The sequence below is a fragment of the Sapajus apella genome, unplaced genomic scaffold (genome assembly GCF_009761245.1).
Source record: "Sapajus apella isolate SASKATOON/1434 unplaced genomic scaffold, GSC_monkey_1.0 scaffold72, whole genome shotgun sequence".
NCBI classification, from domain to species: Eukaryota; Metazoa; Chordata; class Mammalia; order Primates; family Cebidae; genus Sapajus; species Sapajus apella.
In genome coordinates this window covers 46,279-70,618 of record NW_022437012.1, presented here as the reverse complement: position 1 = coordinate 70,618, position 24,340 = coordinate 46,279, and the positions used below count along the sequence as shown (strand labels likewise).

General features: G+C 42.1%; 1 protein-coding gene and 3 long non-coding RNA genes across 30 annotated transcripts in view; 2 read left to right on the top strand and 2 right to left on the bottom strand.

The window, feature by feature from the left end:
- Positions 1-183, top strand: part of LOC116531720 — a 756-nt gene extending 573 nt beyond the window's left edge. The window contains exon 3 of the long non-coding RNA XR_004260547.1: positions 47-183. This is a non-coding gene — a long non-coding RNA (uncharacterized LOC116531720). The remainder of the gene's footprint in view (positions 1-46) is intronic.
- The window catches only part of CLASP1 (cytoplasmic linker associated protein 1), a 246,053-nt gene that overhangs the window by 190,413 nt on the left and 31,300 nt on the right, over positions 1-24,340 (bottom strand). The gene's annotated exons all lie outside the window — the stretch shown is intronic.
- On the top strand, positions 15,160-15,631 carry LOC116531722. Its single transcript, XR_004260549.1, has 2 exons — positions 15,160-15,282; positions 15,378-15,631. It is a non-coding gene; the product is annotated as an uncharacterized LOC116531722 (long non-coding RNA).
- On the bottom strand, positions 15,826-21,849 carry LOC116531721. Its single transcript, XR_004260548.1, has 2 exons — positions 19,513-21,849; positions 15,826-19,482 (listed from the first exon to the last, which is right to left on the bottom strand). It is a non-coding gene; the product is annotated as an uncharacterized LOC116531721 (long non-coding RNA).

Genomic DNA, 24,340 nt, shown 5'->3' with positions numbered 1-24,340 from the left:
CCCCCCCCCCCAAAAAAAAAAAAAAAGAAAAGAAAAGAAAAGAAAGGTGTGGTAGTCAATGACTTTGTGTGTATATACACATACAATGGGAGTAGTCATCATCCAAACTTGTTATCCTTCAAAGCAGTCTCCTAGGAAGTGCCTGAGCGCTCAACCCAATAACAATGCCACCGGGCAGTCTATTTTTAAAATTCCTCTTCTGGAATGCCCTCCAGAGATAGTTTATGAACCATACAAGTGAATGTCTGTTAAAATACGTTAAGTAATATTACATTAATGGGACTTGGAAAGTTACGAGCTATTACCAGTTAATCGTCCATATAAAAAATTTTACCCCTCAAAAGGTATTTAGGATCATCATACTACCAAACCACTTTCTTTTACACATGAGGCAGCAACATGTCAAGTCACACTAGGAGACGAGGTTTAAAATACAATGAGAGGCAGAGTTAGCAACCTTTGTTTGAAGACCTAGACCAATCCAATCCAACTAATCCAATAGAACTTTCAGCAATGACAGAAATGGTCTACATCAGTGATGTCCAATACAGTAGCCACTAGTCACATATGGTGACTGCGCAAATGAAATGTAGCTAGTGCAAATGCGACACAGGACTTTTCATGTAATTTAACTTGACTTAATCTAACTTTAAACCACCACAGGAGGCTCACGGCTACTGTGTTTGACAGGAGACCACTGGCTGCAAACTTGGACAGGTAGATAGAAACGAGGCCAGCCATGTGAGGGGGGAAGGGGACCATGGAAACTTGGGGCACCTCTTAAAGCTCCAGTCACTTGATACCATGTGGGACTAAAGGACAGTAAGGCCACAGCTCCAGATTTTAAACCCTGGCAACTTATCCAAATAATTTCAAAGCACGGAGGAAACCAAACAAAACATATTTGTGGGTCATATCCAGCCACAGACTTCTAAATTTGCAATCTCTCTCATCCAGATACATCCCACAAACATGAGATCAGGCACCAAGATAGCCATGACAAAGGAAATAAATAAAGATCCAAGTTTCCCACATGGACTTCCACAGTTTTCCCAACTATGCTTCCAAGCTGACCTACCTGTTCCTCTCTCCCAGCAGCCCCGGCCCACCAGCAGGACTCACAGCTCTTCCCTGCCCAAGTTGCCTAGATTCTCCCTAGTCTCTTTCAAAGCCCAGGTCCCAATCCTTCTATGAGATAGTTCTAGCTAGCCCCATCCAAGAGGTCTCCAGCCTCCTAATTTCTCCAAACCCCAATCTGAATAGTACTTTCTTCTATCTCCTTTATATGCATATGAAGCAACTCTCCAAAAAGACCACAAACTACTCAAAGCAGGGCAGATTCTTACACAACCTTTCTCATCCACTCATTTGCCCAAAGACAGTAACAAAAATAGGGGGCGGGAGGGAAATCATGGGGCAGTTACCATGTATCTTGCAGAGATTCTCTATTTAATCCTCACAACAACATTTTGAGGCAAATACCATGCCTATAAACATGTCTACTTTGCAGATAAGGAAACTGAGCCCCGAAAAGATGAACAAACCATTAGGCAAAGGTCACTCCATGATTATGTAGCTTAAATAACGTCCACTAATCCATTAGTCTTTCAAAAGGGCAAACCAAGAACACTAAGTTTGTAATGACACCCAAGTCAAATCACTCTGTGTCTACTTTTTCCAGAGAACCATCTGCCCACTGGTTGTGCTTCTGACAAAAAGTGTATAACAGAAGCTGTTCCAAGAGTGTACTGTAACTAATTTTAGAAACCAAAATATCTGTGAATTGGCTCATTGGTTACAGCTCCCAGCATTTCAGTCTCCACAGAGGCACCGTGGGAGAGGAGTCAACTCCTTCCTAAAGGAGTAATCTCCTTCCACTGATTTTTCCGAGTTCATGCCAGGGTGAAATCCTTACAAAAATCTTAGCTCCAGGAAGACATGTTACTACTTTTTTAAAAATACTAAAAAAGATATTACTACCCTTTCTTGAAATGTTGGAATCTGGAAAAATACAACAATAGTCTATGCTTAACATACTCTCTAACTCATGTGATGCATATTTTTTAAAAGGGGGGAAGGTGCATTTATTTATGTACTTAAAATGTATTGAGCACTTATTAGAATTCTATATACTTGGCTAAGTATCAATCAAGTATACTGGTAGGATGAACAAGCTGTTAAGACATACAAGGAGTTTCACTGGGTTAACAGTTACATAAAGATCTGTGTCAGTAAACAAGAAAATTAAAAAAAAAAAAAACAAGAAAAGAAAAAACATGGGATCCTAGAAATAGAGGGGCCAATTCAAAACAGAGGTGAAGGCAATTACCAAGATGATGGCAAAAGGGAGTCTCAGAACAATGGCAGAGTACCTAATATTTTGTTTGTTTTTGAGACAAAGCTGTGCTCTGTTGCCCAGGCTAGAGTGTAGTGATGCAATCTCAGCTCACTGCAACCTCCAGCTCCCTGGTTGAAACGATTCTCCTGCCTCAGCCACCCGAGTAGCTGGGATAACAGGCATGTGCCACCACACCCAGGTAATTTTTGTATTTTTAGTAGAGACAGTTTCACCATGTTGGCCAGGATGGTCTTGAACTCCTGACCTCAAGTGATCCACCTGCCTCAGCCTCCCAAAGTGCTGTGACTACAGGCGTGACTCACCACACCCAGTCTGGGCACCTAATTAAAATCAGCACAGTGAGGGTAGAGAATAAAAGCAATTTGGAAATCCACAGAGGAAGACAAAAGTTCATGGTCCAAAATCAAATCTCCAAGTTTGTCTCCAAAATGATTTTGCTTTTCTTTTATTTGTTTGGTTTTTGTTGTTGTTTTTTTCCCCACAGGGGGCAGGGAGCAGACATTTGCTTCAATCATGACCCAAAAAAATTCACACATGACATCTAGCAGGTATGGCACATGACAACTCGAGGTTATTCTAAAGGCTCCTTGACTCTAGAGTGGGACCCCTCCTACCCCATTTCTTTTTCTGTCACTTTCATGCTGCAGAACTCTGGTCAGTTCTGTTATGAAGAGAACCATAGTTGCCTTTGTCTGTTTCCCCGGCCATCACTGAACTTGACCCTCTATCTGTGCATTTCCTGCAGACGAAGTCGGCTCTAGAGATCTGGCTAGATTCAGATTCAACATTTCTTGCCAGAATATTTTATAAGTGGGATATATACTATAATCTTTATCCCAATATCTTCCATATTTCAACAAATCTAAGAAGACATCATCAACTTTATGAAGAACAAGGAAAAAAACTGGTGACAAACTGCTACACAATCGATCAAAACACTCATCTTGATATCACAGATGGTAAAACTGTAGAGGTAGAAAAGAAAGTGTCTCAGAATTGAAATTCTATTATAAACAGTTTGCTCATTACTTAAAAAAATAAAAAAACTTTCTTTAATTTGATTTACAGGAGTTCTATAGAATAACAACTTCAAAAACACCTTTTAAAACAGAAAGAGTCAGCTGGGCCCAGTGGCTCATGCCTGTAATCCCAGCACTTTGGAAGGCCAAGGCAGGTGGGTCACAAGGTCAGGAAATCGAGACCAGCCTGGCCAACATGGTGAAATCCTGTCTCTATTAAAAATACAAAAATTAGACGGGTGTGGTGGCATGTGCCTATAATCCTAGCTACTTGGGAGGCTGAGGCATGAAAATTGCTTGAACCCAGGAGGCGGAGGCTGCATGTGAGCCAAGGTCGTGCTACTGCTCTCCAGCCTGGCAACAGAGTGAGACTCCATCCCTCCCCACCCCCCGCAAAAAAAAAAAAACAAAAAACCAGAAAGAGTCTTAGAAGTATGGCCTGCTTTACATGCAATGACTCTTGGAAACAGAAATGATCTTTCAAGGTACTTTCCAACCATGGATTTCAAGACCCTTTTCTTTCACATCCTACCCCACCACATTTCCTGTTATTTATCACATCTCTATACTTTAGCCATGAGACTACCTCTCAGGGAATACCCAGAAAAACAAGGAACAGCTAAAAAATTCAGTTATGTTGGAAACAACTGGCAGTTTTTTTAAAAACTAAACACACACGTACCACATGACTGAGCAATTCCATTCCCAGGTATCTACCTAGAAATGAAATATAGAAATAAAAGTGGGTGGGGGTGGTCAAGATGGGTGACTGGAAGCAGCTCGTGTGCACAGCTCTCATGGAGAGGAACAAAGGGGCGAGTAAACACAGCACCTCAACTAAACACACCCGGCTGGTACGTGCACTGGGACCATCAAGGAAACAACTCCACCCATGGAAAACGGAGAAAGCAAGGCAGGACAACGGCCCACTCAGGAGTGACACAGAGCCAGGGAACCTCCCCAACCCAGGGAAGCAGTGAGTGAATATGGGACCCTGGGAACTCACACTTCTTCCACAGATCTCTGCAACCCTCGGGATCAGGACACCACCTCATGAACCCACTCCACCAGGGTCTTCAGTCTGACACAGAGCTATGTGGAATCTTGGCAGAGTAGTTGCTCAGGCACCCACAGAGACCTGAGAGCCTTTGTACCGAGGCTTTCTGGGCTTCCAAGCAAAAGGAGCTGCAACACCACCTTTGGGGCTGAAGCAGACCCTGAGCATAGCACAGCTGCTCTATGAAAATGAGGTGAGACTGCTTTTCTAAGCAGGTCGCCAATCCCATTCATCTTTAGTGCGTGGGCCCTCCCATGGGTGGGTCCTCCCAACTGAGGTCTCCAGCCACCTCCTACAGATGCCTTCGGGCTGGCAACAGACCCATACCTTCCTGGGGCAGAGCTCCCAGAGGGACGGACAGGCCACTATCTTTGCTGTTTTGTAGACTTCACTGTTGTTACCTCCAGGTATTAGAAAATCCAAGGCAACTGGGGACTGGGGTGGACCCCCAACATATTGCAGCAGCCCTACAGAAAAGTGGCCAGGCCATTATGTGGGTACCTATTCCCATATCTCCTCATCGGCATGTCCTCCAGACATGTCCTCCAGCCACCCTCTCACCAGAGCTATCGAACCAATAGCAAATCAGCAACTCCCTGGACAGAGACCACATGGCAACTGAAAGTCTCTCTGCCACTGCCTCTGCAGTGTAATTCTCTACAATGAGAATTACAAAACACTGCTCAGAGAAATCAGAGAAGACACAAGCAAATGGAAAAATATCCCATGCCCATGGATAGGAAGAATCAGTATCATTAAAATGGCCATACTACCCAAACTACCAATGACATTCTTCACAGAACTAGAAAAAAAACTATTTTAAAATTCATATGAGAAGAAGAAAAAAAAAAAATTACATGGAACCAGAAAAGACCTTCAGCGAAGGCAAAAAAAAAAAAAAAGAACAAGCCTGGAGGCATCACATTACCTGACTTCAAACTAGACTACAATAAGCAAAACAGCATGCTACTCATACAAAAACAGGCACATAGACCAATGGAAAACAATAGAGGGCCCAGAAATAAGGCTGTATACCTATGACCATCTGATCTCCAACAAACTGACAGAAAAAAGCAATGGGGAAAAGATTTCCCATTCAACTAATGATGCTGAGATAACTGGCTAGCCATCTGCAGATTAAAGCTCCCTACCTTACACCATAGATAAAAATCAAGTCATGATGGATTAAAGACTAAAATGCTAAACCTAAAACTATAAAAACCCTGGAATACAACCTAGGCCATTACCATCCTGGACACAGGAATGGGCAAAGATTTCATGACAAAGACACCAGAAGCAATCACAACAAAAGCAAAAATTGACAAATGGGATCTAATTGAACTTAAGGGCTTCTACACAGCAAAATAAACTATCAACAGAGTAAACAGACAACCTACAGAATGGGAGAAAATATTTGGAAACCATGCATCTGACAAAGGTGTAATATCCAGCATCTATAAGGAACATAAACAAATTTACAAGAGAAAAAACAAATAACCCCATTAAAACATAGGCAAAGGATATGAACAGACACTTTTCAAAAGAAGACATACATGAGGCCAACAAGCATATGAAAAAAAGCTCAATATCACTGATCATTAGAGAAATACAAATCAAAACCACAGTGAGATGCCATCTCACACCAGTCAGAACAGCCATTATTAAAAAGTCAAAAAATAACAGATGTTGGTGAGGTTTCAGAGAAAAGGGACACTTACACATTGTTGGTGGGAGTATAAATTAGTTCAACCACTGTGGAAAGCAGTCTAGTGATTCCTCAAAGAGCTAGAAGCAGAACTACCATTCAACCCAGCAATCCCATTACTAGGTAAATACCCAAAGGAATATAAATCATCCTACCATAAAAACACATGCATGTCAATGTTCACTACAGCACTACTCACAACAGCAAAGACATGGAATCAACCTACATGCCCATCAACAACAGACTGGATAAAGAAAAAGTGGTACATACATACCATGGAATACTATGCAGCCATAAAAAGGAATGAGATCATGTCTTTTGTGGGAACATGGATGGAGCTGGAGGCTAATTATCCTTAGCAAGCTAATGTAGAAACAGAAAACCAAACACTGCATGTTCTCACTTATAAGTGGGAGCTAAATGATGAGAACTCATGAACACAAAGAAAGGAACAACAGACATTGAGGCCTACTTGAGGGTAGAGGGCGGGAGGAGAGAGAAGTGCAGAAAAGATAACTTCTGTGTACTGGGATGAATACCTGGGTGATGAAATAATCAATATAACAAACCCACGTGACATGAGTTCACCTCTGTAACAAACCTTCACATGTACCCCGAACCTAAAACTTTAAAATAAATAAAACTTGAAAAATAAAATAAAACAGCAAAGTATTGCATTTTTAAAAAATAAAAATGTATGGTCGCATAAAGATTTTATCTTTAATTATTCATTAATTATGAATTAATGCATAATTATGAAATACTGCCACAATTCATACAGTACTATTATTCATAACAGCAAAAAAGTGGAAATAATCCAAATGTCCATCAAATGATGAAAAGATAAACAAAATGTGGTATATACATACAATTAAATAACACTCAACAGGCTGGGCACAGTGGCTCACGCCTGGAATCTCAGCACTTTGGGAGGCTGAGATGGGAGAACGGCTTAAGCCCAGTAGTTCAAGATTAGCCTGGGTAACACAGTGAGATGCCATCTCTTAAAAAAAAAAAAAAAAAAAAAAATCAGATGTGTGTGGTAGTGTGTGCCTGTAGTCCCAGCTGTACTGGAGGCTGAGGTGGGAGGTCAAGACTGCAGTGAGCCATGATCGCATCAAGGTCTCACTCAAGGTCAACACTCAACAAACAAGCACAATGTTCTCCCCCCTCCCTTTTCTTTTTGAGACAGGTTGGAGTGCAGTGGCACAATCTCAGCTCACTGCCATCTCTGCCTCCCAAGTTCAAGCAAAATCTCTCCGGCCTGGGCGACAAAGCACGACCCTGTCTCAAAAAATAAATTAAAAATAAATTAACACAAAAATAAAGAGGAACAAACTATTGATACATGCTACAACATAGTGAAGCATGAAAACATGATATGAAGTAAAATAAGATAGGCTGGGTGCAGTGGCTCACACCTATAATCCCAACACTTTGGAAGGCCAAGGCAGGAGGATCACTTGAACCCAGGAGTTTGAGACCAGTCTGGGCAACATAGGAAGACCTCGTCGCCACAAAAAAGTAAAAAAAATATATATATATTAGCCAGAGTGGCGGTGTTTGCCTATGGTCCCAGCTACTCAGGAGGTCGCGGTGGGAGGATGGCATGGATCCAGGAGTTCAAGGCTGCAGTGAGCTGAGACGGCACCACTGCACTCCTGCCTGACCCTGTCTTAAAAAAAAAAGAAAGAAATTAGACTAAAAGACTACATATTGTATGATTCCATTTATAGGAAATGTCCAGAAAAGGCAAATCAGTAGAAACAGAAAATAATACATCATTGCCTAGAGCTGGGGGTAGGAATGGGGACTGACTGCAAATGTTATGAGGGATCTTTTTGGGCTGATAGAGAAATGTGAAGATGGTCGCACAACTCTGTAATTTTACTACAAATAATTAAATTGTACATTTAACAGGTAAATTTTATGGTATATAAATTATACCTCAATAAAGCCATTTTTAAAAAAAGCAAAATCTGTTACTAAGCTTAAAACAATTCTCCTATATCTCTGGTGATTGAATCATGCACAGAAGAACTCATTACACCTGCCCAAAACAAGTGTTTCTTATTTCTCTATCCAGAAATATCAGCTGTTATAGAAGAAAGCTAGGTCCTGGGTCAGGAGCTAAGAGTTGTGGGCGGAAAGCAACACGGCCTGTGCAGACCAAGAGTCCTAATGGAGTTGAGAACTGCCTGGAGAGTCACACTGCACACAAATCTCAGCAAGTCTCTCTGTGGCCCATTAATCACCGGCAGTCTTCCTGGATGTGCTGTGCCCTCCCGCGCTCGTCTGCACACTGTGTGTTCTCTCTGCTGTCTGCTCTTGTGCCTCTTTCAGGACTCACTTCAAGCCTCATCAACTCCAGTGGCCTCCCACCAATATCCACTAGCCTGAGACAGAAGCTGTGTTTCCAGCCACCTATTATACTGTTCTTCTAGCAGTCAGACTCACTTGTGACCTCTGATTTTTAAAGCCATCTATTTCTATAATGCCAAGAGTCAAGACTGCAACCTTTCAGAAGACAGACTCCATTTTATTCATCTATTATCAGTATCAATTATAATGATAGCAAATTTTGGGAAGGAGGATGGAGGGAAGCTGAATAGGACAAACAGAAAAGAATGTAAATATCATGAACTATGTATTCCAATTAACAAACCCGAATGCAATGACTGCCATCAAGACATTATCGCTCTATCCTACTTGTGTCCTTGCTTCCATGCCAGCCCTCTCAAGGTCTATTCTCAAGAAACAAGCAGAATGTCCCCCCCTACTTTTTTTTGACACAGGCTGGAGTGCAGTGGCACAATCTCAGCTCACTGCCACCTCTGCCTCCCAAGTTCAAGCAAATTCTCGTGCCTCAGCCTCCCAAGTAGCTGGGATTACAGGCACGTGCCACCACGCCCGGCTAATTTTTGTATTTTTTGTATAAAGCCAGGGTTTCGCCATGTTAGCCAGGCTGGTCTCACACTCCTGCCTTCAAGTGATCCACCCACCTCGGCCTCCCAAAATGCTGGGATTACAGGTGTGAGCCATAGCACCCAGACGCAGAATGGCCCTCATATCATTTCACTCCTCTCTTCAACACTACGCAATGGCTCCCCACGCCTTGGCTAAGAGCCAGTCTTACCATGGCCTACAAGCCCTCACCATCTGACCTCTCATTACCTCTCTGAGCTTATCTAGTGGCCCTTCACTGGCCTAGCTGTTCCTCAAATGTGCCAGACCCTTTCCACTCTCTGCACTGGGTGCTTTCTATGCCTGGAATGCTCTTTTCCAAGATGCTTACCTAGCTTGTTCCAGCATCTCCTTCAAGTCTTTGTTCAAAGGTCATAAAATTCACTGTTAACTTGCTGATTGGTTCTTTCCCCCAAGTAAAACATAAGCTCCATGAAGACAGAAATATTCATCTGATTATAACTGCTATTGTCTAGAACGCTATTTGTTGAATAAATAAACAAATCCCGTTGACAGGCCTTATTGCTCACCTGGAAAAAATGTCTTTCTGTTGGAATCTAAATTAAGTTGAACATGAATGAATAACTTCTGACATGCATCTCCCCTCCCATACTTCTTGCTGCTAAAGTGTTACCAAAATACAAATAAAGAGAAACTAACACAACAAAAGCACCACGAAAAAAAACCTGTGTTTCCGGCCACCTATTATACTGCCATGTAAGTTGTCTCGTAGTAGGTCACAAGACCTGCATCCTAGTTCTGCTAGTAAATGACTTTAGGTGTGTTATTAATACTTGCACCATCGAGGCAACTATCTACAAACCTAAAACTAGTGGTCTCTGAGGCTCTGCAAGCTCTGTGGTTTGAATTCTGTTCTTCATTCTCCCCATTTTGCAGTGCGCCTCACTGTGAATGATGTCAATCTCTGTTGCTGGGCCTTGCCCTAGGTTTCTACTGCTGCCTTTCTCAAGAGCACGTGATAGAACTTACTCTCTCCTGGTCATCAGTTCAGATGATAAGTTTTGCTTGTGCCTTTCTTCCCTCAGTAGATCGTTTAAAGCAGTGGCCTCTAAACTTTTTGATTACATAGAATACCTATTATGTAGCCGGGTACGGTGCAGTGGCTCACGCCGGTAATCTCAGCACTTTGGGAGGCCGAGGCGGGAGGATCATAGGATCATGAGGTCAGGAGTTCAAGACCAGCCTGGCTAACATGGTGAAACCCCGTCTCTATTAAAAATACAAAACGTTAGCTGGGCATGGTGGCACACACCTGTAATACCAGCTACTTGGGAGGTTGAGGCAGGAGATTGCTTGAACCCAGGAGGTGGAGGTTGCAGTGAGCCAAGATTGCACCATTGTACTCTAGCCTGGACTATAGAGTGAGATTCCACCTGGGGAAAAAAAAAAAGTGACTGGGTCATGAGGGCCCTGTCTTCATGAATGGATTAACGGATTAATGGGTTATCATGGGAGTGGAACTGATGGCTTTATAAGAAGAGAGACCAGAGCCAGCACACACAGCCCCCTCACCATGTGATACCCTCCACCACCTCAGGGCTCTGAAGAGAATGCCCACCAGCAAGAATGCTCTCACCAGAGGTGGCCCTTTGACTCTGGACTTCTTGGCCCTTATGACTATAAGAAAAAAATTCCTTTTAAAAATACCTTATCCAGCTTCAGGTATTCTGTTATAAGCAACAGAAAATGGACTAATATACTCATGCTGTGAATCAGGGGGAAAGTGGCAGGTAAGGTGATATATTCCCAAGTGCCTCGGACTCCAAATCACAAAGAATTTTTCAGAGCTAGCCAGATTCTCTCATAGTTCTGCTCAGAATATTTCATAAGAATGACCTTGCAAACTGAAGCTTTCAACCTGGCCTGGATACCTTAAGAATATTTTGTAAACAGTCAATCCTCTGAACTGTACCCATCAGCAGACCTAGGTTACCTACACAGTGTACCTGAAAGCCATGCCTTGTCTGAATTCACACAGAAAGTTTTTAGAGCCATGGCACTGTGACGGAGGGAAAAAAGTGTGGACCACATCTCATGAGATGTGCAAACAACATGGCTCACAACAAACCCAGCAGAATGCTCAATCTTTAGAAACCCAAGATGAGTAAAATAACACAATGACAACTTTTGGCAAGGACATGGAGAAACTGAAACCCTCATAAATTACTGGTGGGATTGTAAAATAATGCAGCCACTTTGGAAAACAATCTAGCAGTTCCCCTATATGTTTAACATAAAATTACCATATATTTCAAACATTCCGCTCCTAGGTATATACCCAAGAGATTTAAAAATCTATATCCACACAAAAACATGAATGTTCATGATAGTATTATTCACCATAGTAAAAACGTGAAAACAACATAATATCCAAACACTGATGAATAGGTAAACAAAATGTGTATACCTATATAATGGAAAATTATTTGGTAATAAAAAGAAATAAAGTACTGAATTCATGCTACAACATGGGTAAACCTTGAAAACATTATGATATCAATGGAAGCAGTCAGATACAAAAGACCACATTATTGCATGTTTCTAGGTTGTGAAATAACTGGATAGAGACAGAAAAAAAATCCAAAGACAGAAAGTTCATTACTTGGTTGCCAGGGGCTTTGGACAGAGACGATGGAAAGTGACTGCTGATGGGTATGGAGTTCCTTTTTCAGAGGATGAAAATCTCCAAAAATTAGACACTGGTGATGAGTATACAACTCTGATATTACAAAAAAAAACCCACTTAATTGTATACTATAAAATGGTGAATTTTATAAATCATATATAAATTACATTTTAGTAAGGCAGTTAATAATTATCATCATCATCATTTTAATGGCTAATGAAATGTGGTATCCTGGATTGGATCCAAGAAAAGAAAAAGGACATAGTGGAAACATTGATGAAATCCAAATAAAACCTGTAGTTTGATTAGCAGTGTTGTACCGAGTCCCTGGTATTTCTTAGTTTTGATAAATGTACCATGGCATTGTAAAAAGTTCACAATAAGGGAAGCAGGGTGAAATGTACATGGGAACTCTTAATCACTTCAAAGTAAAAAATTTTTTAATGATAATGAAAAAACTTAAAGTACTGTACTTCAATACTACAGACAGAATGCAGTTACAGAAAAGAATAATTTAGATCTACATGTATTTGACATGAAAAGATGTCCGTGTTATGAAGTTTTTAAAAACAGCAAGCTGCAGAACAGTATGCAGATTAGTATGACTGCATTTCCTTACAAACTTACATGCAATGTTTGTGTGCAGTGTGTTTGTCATCAGGGGAACAGGATTTTCACCCTGTCCTTCATACGTGTGTGTACTATGCAATTTTCACAACAGATACACATAAATTTGTAATTTAAGAAAGCCACAATAAAAACAATTTTTAACATTTTGAGTTTTAAACACACACACATTTAAATCCCCTCAGAAGCTGCCTGCCAGGAAGGAATGGAAGATAGACTTCTGTCTAGGTTTTGCCTGGAAAGTGGAAAAGGAATCCACATCCAAGAACATCCCTCTGCTCTATGGTTATTTCCACCTCTAGGAATAAGGAGTATCACGTCAGTACCACGCATTCTAAGAACAGTAAGTTACTGACAATCCCTGAAGTTAAATGCTGGGTGCACATGGATTCATTATAACATTCTCTCTACTTTTGTGTATGTTTCACAATTTTCTTTGTCTTTTTGCCCAGGCTAGAGTGCAGTGGTGCGATCTCCGCTCATCACAACCTCCGCCTCCCGACTTCAAGCAATTCTCCTGCCTCAGCCTTCCAAGTAACCAGATTACAGGTGCCCACCACCACACCCAGCTAATTTTAATTTTTTTTTTGTTTTTTGTTTTTTGAGATGGAGCCTCACTCTGTAGCCCAGGCTGGAGTGCAATGGCACGATCTCGGCTCACTGTAACCTCTGCCTCCTGGGTTCAGGTGATTTTCTTGTCTCAGCCTCCCAAGTAGCTGAGATTACAGGCATGTGTCACCACGCCCAGCTAATTTTTGTATTTTTAGTAGAGACAGGATTTTGTCATGTTGGCCAGGCTGGTCTCGAACTCTCGACCTCAGGTGATCCACCTGCCTCGGCCTCCCAAACAAAGTGCTAGGATTACAGGTGTGGGCCACTATGTCCAGCCTAATTTTTGTATCTTTAGTAGAGACCGGGTTTCACCATGGTGGCCAGGCTGGTCTCAAACTCCTGGCCTCAGGTGATCCACCTGCCTTGGCCTCCCAAAGTACTGGAATTACAGGCATGAGCCACTGCACCCAGCCCAATGTTTCACAGTTTTCATAATATAAAGTTAAAAAAGTACTAATAAAGGTGTCCTATAGGTTTGATCTGTAGGAACTTTTTCTCCTTAATTACCTGGGAACCAGGACTAAAACTCATGACTATTATTCTAGGCAGACTCACTACTGTACAATCTATCCTAAAACCTTCTTTTACCCTACATACTGCAGTGACTAAAAGGAGTAGCTTGCAGTGCACTAATCTCATAAAATCAGTATCAGAGAAAAACCAGAGACAAAACAGAACAATAAGACAAATGTTTAGATCAAAAGTGTCCAATCTTTTGGTTTCCCTGGGCCACACTGGAAGAAGAAAAATTGTCTTGAGCCACAGATAAAATACACTAACACTAATGACAGCTGATGAGCTTTACAAAAAAAAAAAAAAAATCACAAAAAAATTTCATAATGTTTGAAGAAAGTTTGTGAATTTCTGTTGGGTCACATTCAAAGCTGTCTTGGGCCTCTGAGCCAGAGGTTGCACGAGCTTGATTTAGATGGAGATAAGGGCAAGTGAATCAGGCCTCCTGAAATACTGGGCTCCCTAAATAAAGGGGAAAGGAAATGCCAGCATTAGAATTGATATACTCACTATTCTTCCTTGCAGAAAATCATCAGTTTCCTACCTTTAAGTGGCTTATCTACAAGGGTTGTTACATGTCTGCAGGCATCAGGATGGCAAAAATCAGAGGTAAAGTTGTTTTCATTAGGGAATCTGGCAACTTACAAGAAAGGGGCTCAAGACTACATTATGTTAGGGCTTAATGTTAGACAAGTATTCTTGTCTTCAGTGGTTTATCTCTAGATGAAATGCTTTACCTCTTACTGTGGGAATAATGTATCCCTCCAGTTTGCAACATAAAATGGACTTCTCACTATGAACCTTAACAGAAAGAGCTTGACAAAATCTGTCCTAGAAAGCAAGCCTTCTGAGAGCCGGGTCCAAGTGACTTCTCTCTGTCTTCTCTGAGCAAAGCCCAGTGCCAGCCACAGCACAGGAACCTGGGCAAGACAGTACACCCTCGGGGGCTGCCTGTGACCTCTGCTAACCAGTGCGGAACAAAGGTGCTGAAGATATGAGTTCTTCAGAGGCCTGGGGGAACTGACTTATAGAAAATGCTTAGCACATGGCCTAGCATGAGGCGTTCTTTAAATCTGAGTCTCCTCCCTACTCTATCTCTCATCCCTTTTCCTGAATTCTGTCTTTACTGATTTATCTAGTCATCCAGCAAAGAACAAATCACTCCAAAGCCATGGCAGGCTAGAACACAACTAGTTACTCCAGCACTGATGGTGTCCTATGACTCCCTCCATAAAATCAACTGAGTAGAATACTGAACAGCTCTTCTGAACATTTTCAGACAAATATAATGTAGAAGCCTTTCCATTTGAGAATGATCTCAAACTTTTCAATTATTTACTAGGGGATCAAACACAAGCACAGAAACACAACAGGCAAATTTCACTTAAGCTTGGCTTTTGTCCTCTGGGGTTTTATTATTGTTCAGGTTTTGTTTTGAAGTTTTGTCTTTCAATGATGTGGCTTGGTACAGAGAACCCTCTCCTGCTTCTGATTTTATTCTTTCAGAATCTGGAGAGGAAGTCAGCTGTCCTTTCTCAGCTTCACTTCTTTCATCTGTATAATGAAGTTGTTCTAAATTATTTTTCATGTCTCTTCTAACTTTAAAATGTTATAACATATGTGCACACCTTTGTGAGTCCCGATGACGGTCCCAGTGCAGGCCAGTGTACCTGCCCCATCTGGCGTCCCACTCCTGAGGTATGCCTTCCCTCCCAAATGACCCCTTTCAGATCAAGTACAAGGCATCTCTTCTCAACTGGAGGCTTCCCCCAACACCAGGTAGCCTTTACTTCTCTCTCCCTTCTCTGACCTCTAACCACAACACTTGAGGACAACATAAACGGGCACTTGATTTTTCTCCCATTTTGTCACAGGGTATTTTATATCATGTTGAACAGTCTGTCAAGAAACGACTGCCTGATGATTTGTTGAAAGATGATTTGCCTACATCACATTGAAAAAGGAGATGGGTAAAGCAACAAGACTTAGTCAAAGGCCAGTAGCAGTTTTAAAGAGGAGAAAGAATCAGCAGATACCTCATGTCTGGATTGAGCCCTACTCTTCCATTCCAGGATTTCATTCATGCTTTCAAATATACCATGCTTGTAGCCAAAAAATTAAAAATTAACACGCTGACACACTTAATGAGTAATTTTATTTTAAAATATGCTAACTTGTTCTAGCATTGAACGCTTAGAGGCAGGATATGGAAATCAAAAATAAATTTGCTGCTCTAATTTCTTATAACTTCCAACTTTTTTTTCTGTTTTTTCTTTTTAATTTTTTATTTTTTCTTTGAGTTCTAATTTCCTGCCCTCGAACATCAACTTCCAGCTTTTTGTAAAACAAAAAGGCCCTGAGAACTCAGAACAAATTCTTAGCTCTGGGGAAATTATCTTCTTTTATATTAACTCCCACTCTTATCTAATCCTGATTTCAAATTTCAAAAGTAAGCAAGACCAAATTTGGGAGCAATAAACAAAAAAGAATGAGCAAGGGGTGAAAATAAGAGTTCACTATATTCATTTGTTTTCATGCTGCTGATAAAAACATACTCAAAAATGAGCAATTTACAAAAGAAAGAGGTTTATCGGACTTATAGTTCCACATGGCTAAAGGCAAGGAAGAGCAAGTCACATCTTACATGGATGGCAGCAGGCAAAGAAAGAGCTTGTCAAGAGAAACTCCCGTTTTTAAAACCATCGTGAGACCCATTCACTATCACAAGAACAGCACGGGAAAGACCACAGGGTCCCACCCACAACATGTGGGAATTACGGGAGTTACAAGATGAGATTTGGGTGGGAATACACAGTCAAACCATATCACTCATGATGTAATTATTCCAAACAAGGAATCCACTGCTTAGCTAAAGGCAATGATAAAAAAAGGCGGGGAGTGGGAGGGAACAAAAAAGGGCAGGTGGGGGGCAAGGGGAGAAACCTAACATTTATCCATTCTTGTTCCATTGTACGAACCATGTTTTAGGAATTTATTCTTTCTGAGACCCTCTCCGGCCCAGCACTGGACAATCTCCTATCATGATTAAAATGGTTGACTTCTATAATTAAGGACTTCATCCTAACTTAGAACCACTGAAGAATTACCAAAGATTTTGGTCAGAAAGGGCCTTTGGTCATCACCCTGTATTTGATTTACCTTGTCTTAGTGGCAGATTTATCACCTGTACTCACATCCAAGTCGAAGGAGCTCCAAAGCCCAGCTCTTTCTGTGGCATGGTATTTTATTCCCAGGGATGGAGAGAATCAGGAATCCAAGTCCAAAGCTATGCCACTTAAACATGGGAAGCCAGCATACATTTTTATCAAACTTTGCTCTTGGAAAGCCCATCAGAATGACAGAGGTACAGATTATCACCGAAACGACCCAGAGAACTGGAGCATAGGGAGAACACAAGCAGCCATGAGCAAATAAAATTTTTTCCCAAACACAGTTTGAGAAGAAAAGAGAGGGAAAGCCACAACCAGAGTATGCTCAAGGGGGCTGCAGCTGGCATGAAAGCTTATCTTCCTGGTCCCTAAATAAGTTCTGGGTTCCTGCGGCAGCTATGGGGTAAGAAAGACTGGGACACTGGGATAAGCAGGAGAACGCAGGCGGACAAGGGGACTACCGCTGCCAGAGAAGAGAAGTTGTATAGCGGGCAAGGAAAGGACAAGGAGGAGGCTGGATTCTGTGATGAGAGGAGAGTTCACGTATTTGCCTCCCATCGCTAGTCTATGAATAAGGTAACTGTGTAATTTATCATCTGAAGTGCGGAACTTTGAGGTTCAAAGAGAGTGCTCTTATACCAGGACAAAAGGCATAAACAGGGAATGTCCCAGGCCACACCACATGGACATAGGGTCTCTCTAGGCACGAGTTTCTCAGGGCCGGATGCATGTATCATTCTGTTCTGTATTCTCAAGACCAAGGAGGCTCTCAGTAAACACTGGCTAAACAACTGATGTGACTACTTTCTCCAGTAAATCAAATTTACTAAAAGCAATCTGTGTAGTATTCCTGCGAGGACTGCCTTGTTGCACAAGTCCAGGAGGCACTGTCACAGCCCCATGCAGCAGCTGTGTTCACATAAAAGGAGCACTTTTTTAAAGAAATTTGTTTTTAAACCCTCTCTAAATGAGCTTTGAAATTAACTTCCTCCACAACCACAGCCAACCAAAACTCTGCCCTGAAGCCACTTTCCCACTGAACTTGCTGTGACCTTCCATGTTCACCCCTCTCTTGGCAGGGAAAGACTGTCAGGGCCCTGAGAGCTGCAGAGACAGCTGATGCCCCATGCTGTGAGCCCAGAGCATTTTTTCACTAGGCTGCTCCAATTTTGGCATTATCTGACTTTGCAACTCAAATCAAAGATCATCAGGCATGACCAACAGATCTGCATGCTCAAGTCTAGATGCTGACAGCAATACTGAGAGTCAGCACACACATTAAGAGCAGAAAGATCCTAAAGCTTGTTCTAAGTCCTTTCCTTGTTTGCATCAGTTTGCTGTAATTATCCACAGGTAAGGTACTAAACAAGGGCCCTGGGATTTGTCTCTTTTCCGAGGAGAAAACACCCAAAAAGCACAAGTGAACTTTTTTGCAAGGATGTTTCAGGGAAGTCCGGAAACAAGCACACAGCAGGAGCTAGCACTGGGCTCTCAGACTGACAGCTGTGAGTCCTATTAATGGACCTCCAGTACCCTTCTTATATTTCACTGTTTTAATCCAAGCTACCAAACAATTCTAATAAGACCAGCCCATAAACTATTCAGGTGCCTCTGAGGCAATCATCTGAAAGTCCTCTCACAAGAGGGCGTAGAATGTGGGTAAAAAAGAGAAATGGGGAAGAAAGCAGTGGGACCACCAGCCAGACCTCAAAGTGCCTTGCATTTTTTGGATCCCATTATCAGATCACATACTAGGTGTGTAATGTGAATTCCCATGTTTATAAATCCTGGGATTACTTTACAAACTATAGTGCTCTGTAATGTGTTCTGTGTTGCACTATACTTTGTGTTAAAAATAATAGCTTGTAAAACGTAAGCAGTTAGTGGAAACAACCTGGTCCTCTCTGTTTTTCTTGAAAGGCTGGGTTTTCAAGTAGAACTATGGCGGAGAACTAAAGAAATATTGTTTATAGGCATAATGCACAAGATGTCTGCAAACAGGCCTTCCTTAGGTGAGGGAGATTCAAAGTTCCAAAACAGTTAAGTATTGTAGAGAAATTAAAAGCATTTTATTGAGGATTTACTGTGTGCTAAGCACAAGCTGTGTCTTAAATTACTTTCAGATGCCTCTAGTAATTCTGGTAACTACCTACCAATGCCAAATGCTCAAACTAGTACCCAACTAGTTCCCCTAACATTCCAGTAATCCACCCTCAATCTCATTACCTCTTACCCACTGAACTATTTTCTAGGAACCTTTTATTCATCCTCAAGTTGGCTGAGACACCACCATAATTTTTTTACTTTCCAAGATGTAACTTGGAACACCCTAGGAGCCTGCTCAAAAACCTTCAATGAACACTAAGAGTATGCTTAAAAAACAGCTTAACCACCTTGGTGTGGCTTCATGCCCTCTGGGGTTGGGCACCAATCTCTTTCTAGGTAGCAGAGTTCAGGGGAAGAGTTTGGGTTCTGAACCCAGATAGCCCCATTTCCGATGCCAGCTCTACCATTTATCTTCACCTATTAAAGGATAATTACAACAGCAACTAACAAGATGGTCATGAGGATGAAGGGAAATAATGTGCCTAAAAGAGCTCAGCACAGGCCTGGTAAGCAGAACTGTTCCATAAACGTTAGCTATTTTCATTATCCTAAGCTTCTTCCACTCACTGAACAAATAGATGAGCACTGCTGTGGGCCAGGCACTGTCCTGTCCTTATGCTCAGCTTACAGACTGAACAAAACAAAACCCTTGCCCACCAGAAGCCACCCAAGAATGGCAGGAGGGAGAGAACTCAGGTCTTCCCTACACACGATCCGTAGGCCAAAGTGGAACTTCCCTAGCCTGCTCCAGCATTGCTCAGCACTATTTCCACCTGGAATGTTTACTTCTACATGTCCAAATCCTGCCTATCTTGTAAGATCCAGCTCCAGGTGCTGGATTTCCAGAAGCGTTTGCTAGTTACCTCCACAGAAGGGCAGCCTGGACTCGGCACTCTGCATCTCTTGTAACTGGTTGGCTGTAACATACGACACAAGTTCCTCCCAGGCAAACCACATCTCCTCTGCTAAAATTACCAGTTTAAAGGCAGGGAATATAATTTTTCTCTCTTTAACTCCCTGGCACATCTTTTCACACACACACACACACACACACACACACACACACAGAGAGAGAGAGAGAGAGAGAGAGAGAGAATGTGTGTGAAATGGGCAAATAAATCCTAATTAGCCTCTCATCATGCTATGATTAAACCACAAAACCTAAAGAGAAATCTGGACTACAAAGAGGTGTTAGGAAAGAAAAGAAATACCTCTGGAGAACCACATAATACAAATATGCACTATCAGAGTTTAGCAACTTATCTTGGCTAAGAAGTTGTAAAGTCTCTTTATGTGACTACTTCTGTCTTCCTAGATGGGGTTGGGAAGCTGGTAAAGTTTTAGTGGACTGCTGAACTCCTAAGATTTGCATGCTTTTACACCCATGAATCAAAAACAGAGAAAGGTCAAGGCTTTATACACTTTCAGGATGTCATTAGAGTATCCAGTTTCTAATATGCATTGAACAGCGTCAGTACAGAACAGAGGGAGGATTCATCCATTTGTCTAGAGGGCTTCAGACAGATGTGTACTGTGCTCTCAGATTCAGGGCTGAATCAGTAATGAACAGGAATGGCTAATGATGTCCAGCCAGAATTGGTTCAGTATGATTCAGAGTTCAGAGATAGCACATCACTGTTAAGCAGGGTCAAAGAGGCCTAGCTTCCATCCCTCCTGGAACCCTGGGGGGGCAACTGTAACCAATGGACCAGAGAGGAATGGTCAGTGGCCTTCAGAGCCCCCTGGTCCTCACACTGGGGTAGTCTAATCAGATAACAAATAACCCTCAGAAAACTCAGCCTTTGATTTCAAATAAGAAACATGTTGTATTCTAGAAAAACAAAAGAACAAATGAAACAGACATTTCTTTAATAACCATAACCCAATTTCAGTGAAGACTGTCCAGCACCAAGCAAGTAACAGGCTCATAACTGAAAAACGGGATGAGTCTATCTGGAGAAAGGTTTTTACATATAACTGATGACTGATTCTGAAGTCTGAAGTTTCTATTTAGTTAATGGAATTCTCCTAAAATGTACTAGGCATGTCTATTAGAGAGAATATTCTAGAGTTTGGCTTTTCTTGAAGACACCACTACAAATATAGCTGTTGCGCTAAGCTCAAGTCCAAGAGTTGCCTTCCAGGGTCCTATAAAACACAGCAAATCGGAGGAGACCTCTGTCATATCCAGGTTCTTGGTCTTCCCCAACCTTCACTTGCTGCTGAGACACTGGAGGAGACAAACTTCTCCACAAGTTTTAGTTTGGGAGGTGGCAGGAATAGTTTGGAGGAATAGAATTGGTAGGTTAGCCTCTGGCTGTCCTGAGTTGGTGTCATATACCCTTTAAGCCACGGGAATCTAAAAGGTTGCTCTCAGAAAAGCCATGTGCCTTCCGGAGATATAACTATTCAATCACTCATTATGTTCATTTATCAATAAATATTTACTGAATGGCCACCATGTCCCAAGTACTGTTTTAGGCAATAGAGACTCTAATGACTTCACCTGTCTTGCTTAACTGCCATCAGACCTCTGGCATCAGAGGTCTCTGCCTCAAGAATCTTACATTCAAGTAGAAGGAATTTCAGATAATAGCAAAGTAATTGGTCGAGGGTAGAGACTGTTTTAGGTAGGGAGGTCAGAGAAGGTTTCTAAACAGTGAGTTTAAACTAAGACCCAAATGACAGGACGTAGCTCATAACACAGAGATTGGGGGAAAGCCAAATAGCCATTAGAAAGCCCTCTAAAGCACATTCTAGAGACAGAAAGACAAGGGTAGCTAGAGGACAGTAAAAGGCCAGCAGGAATGAGAACAAGGCCAAGAGACAGCTAGGGCTAGGCCTTGGGCATAGGTCATTTACCCTTGTAAGGTAAATGTTTTCATTTTATTTTAAGTATAATGGGAAGACACTGGAGAGAGTTAGGCTGACAAGTGATAGAACCCAATTTGTGATGTTAAAAGACTTCTTGGGCCCGACGTGGTGGCTCACACCTGTAATCCCAGAACTTTGGAAGGCCAAGGAGGGCAGATCACCTGAGGTCAGGAGTCTGAGACCAGCCTGACCAACATGATGAAACCTTGTCTCTACTAAAAATACAAAAAATTAGCCAGGTGTGGTGGCACATGCCTGTAGTCCCAGCTACTCAGGAGGCTGAGGCAGGAGAATTGCTTGAACTTGGGAGGTGGAGATTGCAGTGAGCCAAGATCGCTCCACTGCACTCCAGCCGGGGCAACAGAGTGCGATTCTGTCTCAAAAAAAAAGATTACTTGATATGCTGTGTGCACTGGAGGCTTCGCCATGGCCAACGCTGTTTGTAAACTGTGCCGATGTGACAACAGCACGTGGTGGTTAAGAGTGCAGACTCTGGACCTAGATTCTGCCACTTACTACCTGTGTAACTCTGAGTCAATTAATTCCCCTATGTGCCTCAGTTTCTGCGTCTGTGAAAGGAAGATATTTGCTGTTTTCATTTCCATTTTAAGAGCAAAAGTAAAAGGGGTGGCATCTAAGGGTCTAAATATCACTAATATGACACACTTCTTTCCAAGAGGCCTCTAGCATATTAGTCTGTTCTTTCCTCTCTCCCTCCTTCTCTCCCCCCCACCCAGCCTCCAAAGGAAACAGACAGGTGGCACAATCTTGTTAACAAAGTAAAAAGTGCCCCCTCCTTTTTATTGCTGGAGACTATCACTATGGTGAGAGGAAGAAGTATGCCCAATATGTGAACTAGGATTTAGTGCGCCACTCAGTAGGACACTGTTTCTTAAAGATAAAGCCAATCTTCTCTTGTATAAAAAGCTTTTCCTTCTCAAAGTGAAAAATATCTCTGTGGCTAAAGTCATTCATGTTGAGCATTTGAGCAACATGGTAGACTCGCACATGCCTGATTGTTCATTTTCTAACAGCTGCAGACAGAATTTAGTGAACTCTTAATGATCCACGGGGCTTTCAGCCTGCCATGCATCCTCTATTACAGCAAGCATATAGTTTTCAATATCAGGAAGCCCGGCTTCTCCCTTCAAAAGGCAAGAGGGAGTGAGTGTATCAATATTCCTTATACAATGTGAAAACTAGACTTTCTTTTCTTTTTTTTTTTAATCGAGACAGGGTTTTACCATGTTGGTCAGGCTGGTATTGAACTCCTGACTCAGGTGATCCACCCATCTCGGGCTCCCAAAGTGCTGGGCTTACAAGCATGAGCCACCATGCCCAGCCGAAGAAAACCAGACTTTCTATGTCTAGATTTCCTTCACTGGGACCCTGTATGTTATAATATCATGATTTTTCTATTTTGAATTTTCTGAGAACAAATCACAATTTAAACTCAAGTTCTTCAATTACTAACAAAGGTTAGGATGGATGCCAAGGCTTTCATCCAACTAAAACTCATTTTCTGAATTTATTGGATAGGAAGGAGACAAGGAATATTCCTGGCTGATTCCCAGGTGTCCCCTCCCACAGGCTTACCCTCCCCACTTCATTCTCCTGAGAAATGAAAGTCACCCATGGGATCTGGATGCCCATTAGAATCTTCCTGCCTTACAGAAACCATGGCTACTAATTCATCCCTCTCATAAAACTATACTGAATTAGGATACAACGATAAGAAATGGTCACAAGGATTTTTGTTTTTTTAATGACAAGCCACATTAAGTAAAAAACACAAAGAAAAGGCTACCTCAAAGACAAGCAAGCAGGAGACATTACACAGCTTAATATAATCAAATTTATTTATTTAGTTTTTGGGTTCTTTTTCTTTTTTTGAGACAGAGTCTAGCTCTGCTGCCCACACTGGAGTTCAGTGGCACAATCTCAGCTCACCACAACCTCTGCCTCCCAGATTCAACTGATTCTCCTGCCTCAGCCTCCCAAGTAGCTGGGACTACAGGTATGCACCACCATGCCAGGTTAATTTTTTTTTTCCTTTCTTTGTATTTTTAGTAGAGATGGGGTTTCACTACATTGGCCAGGCTGGTCTCAAACTCCTGACCTCGTGATCTGCCCGCCTCGGCCTCCCAATGTTTTTTGTTTTTCTTTTGAGAAGGGGTCTCACTCTGTCACTCAGGCTGGAATACAGTAGGGTGATCCTGGCTCACCTCAATCTCCGCCTCCCTGGCTCAAGCAATCCTCCCACCTCAGCCTCCCAAGTAGCTGGAGTTATAGGCATATGCCACAATGCCCGGCTAATTTTTTGGTTTTTTTGGTAAAGATGGGCTTTCACCATGTTGCCCAAGCTAATATAATTAAATTTAATATGCATTTACTATACGCTGGGTACTGCTGTAAAAGCAACGGGTTTCACTTTGGGAGGCCGAGGCAGGTGGATCACGAGGTCAAGAGATCGAGACCATCCTGGTCAACATGGTGAAACCCCGTCTCTACTAAAAATACAAAAAATTAGCTGGGCATGGTGGCGCGTGCCTGTAATCCCAGCTACTCAGGAGGCTGAGGCAGGAGAATTGCCTGAACCCAGGAGGCGGAGGTTGCGGTGAGCCGAGATCGCGCCATTGCACTCCAGCCTGGGTAACAAGAGTGAAACTCCGTCTCAAAAAAAAAAA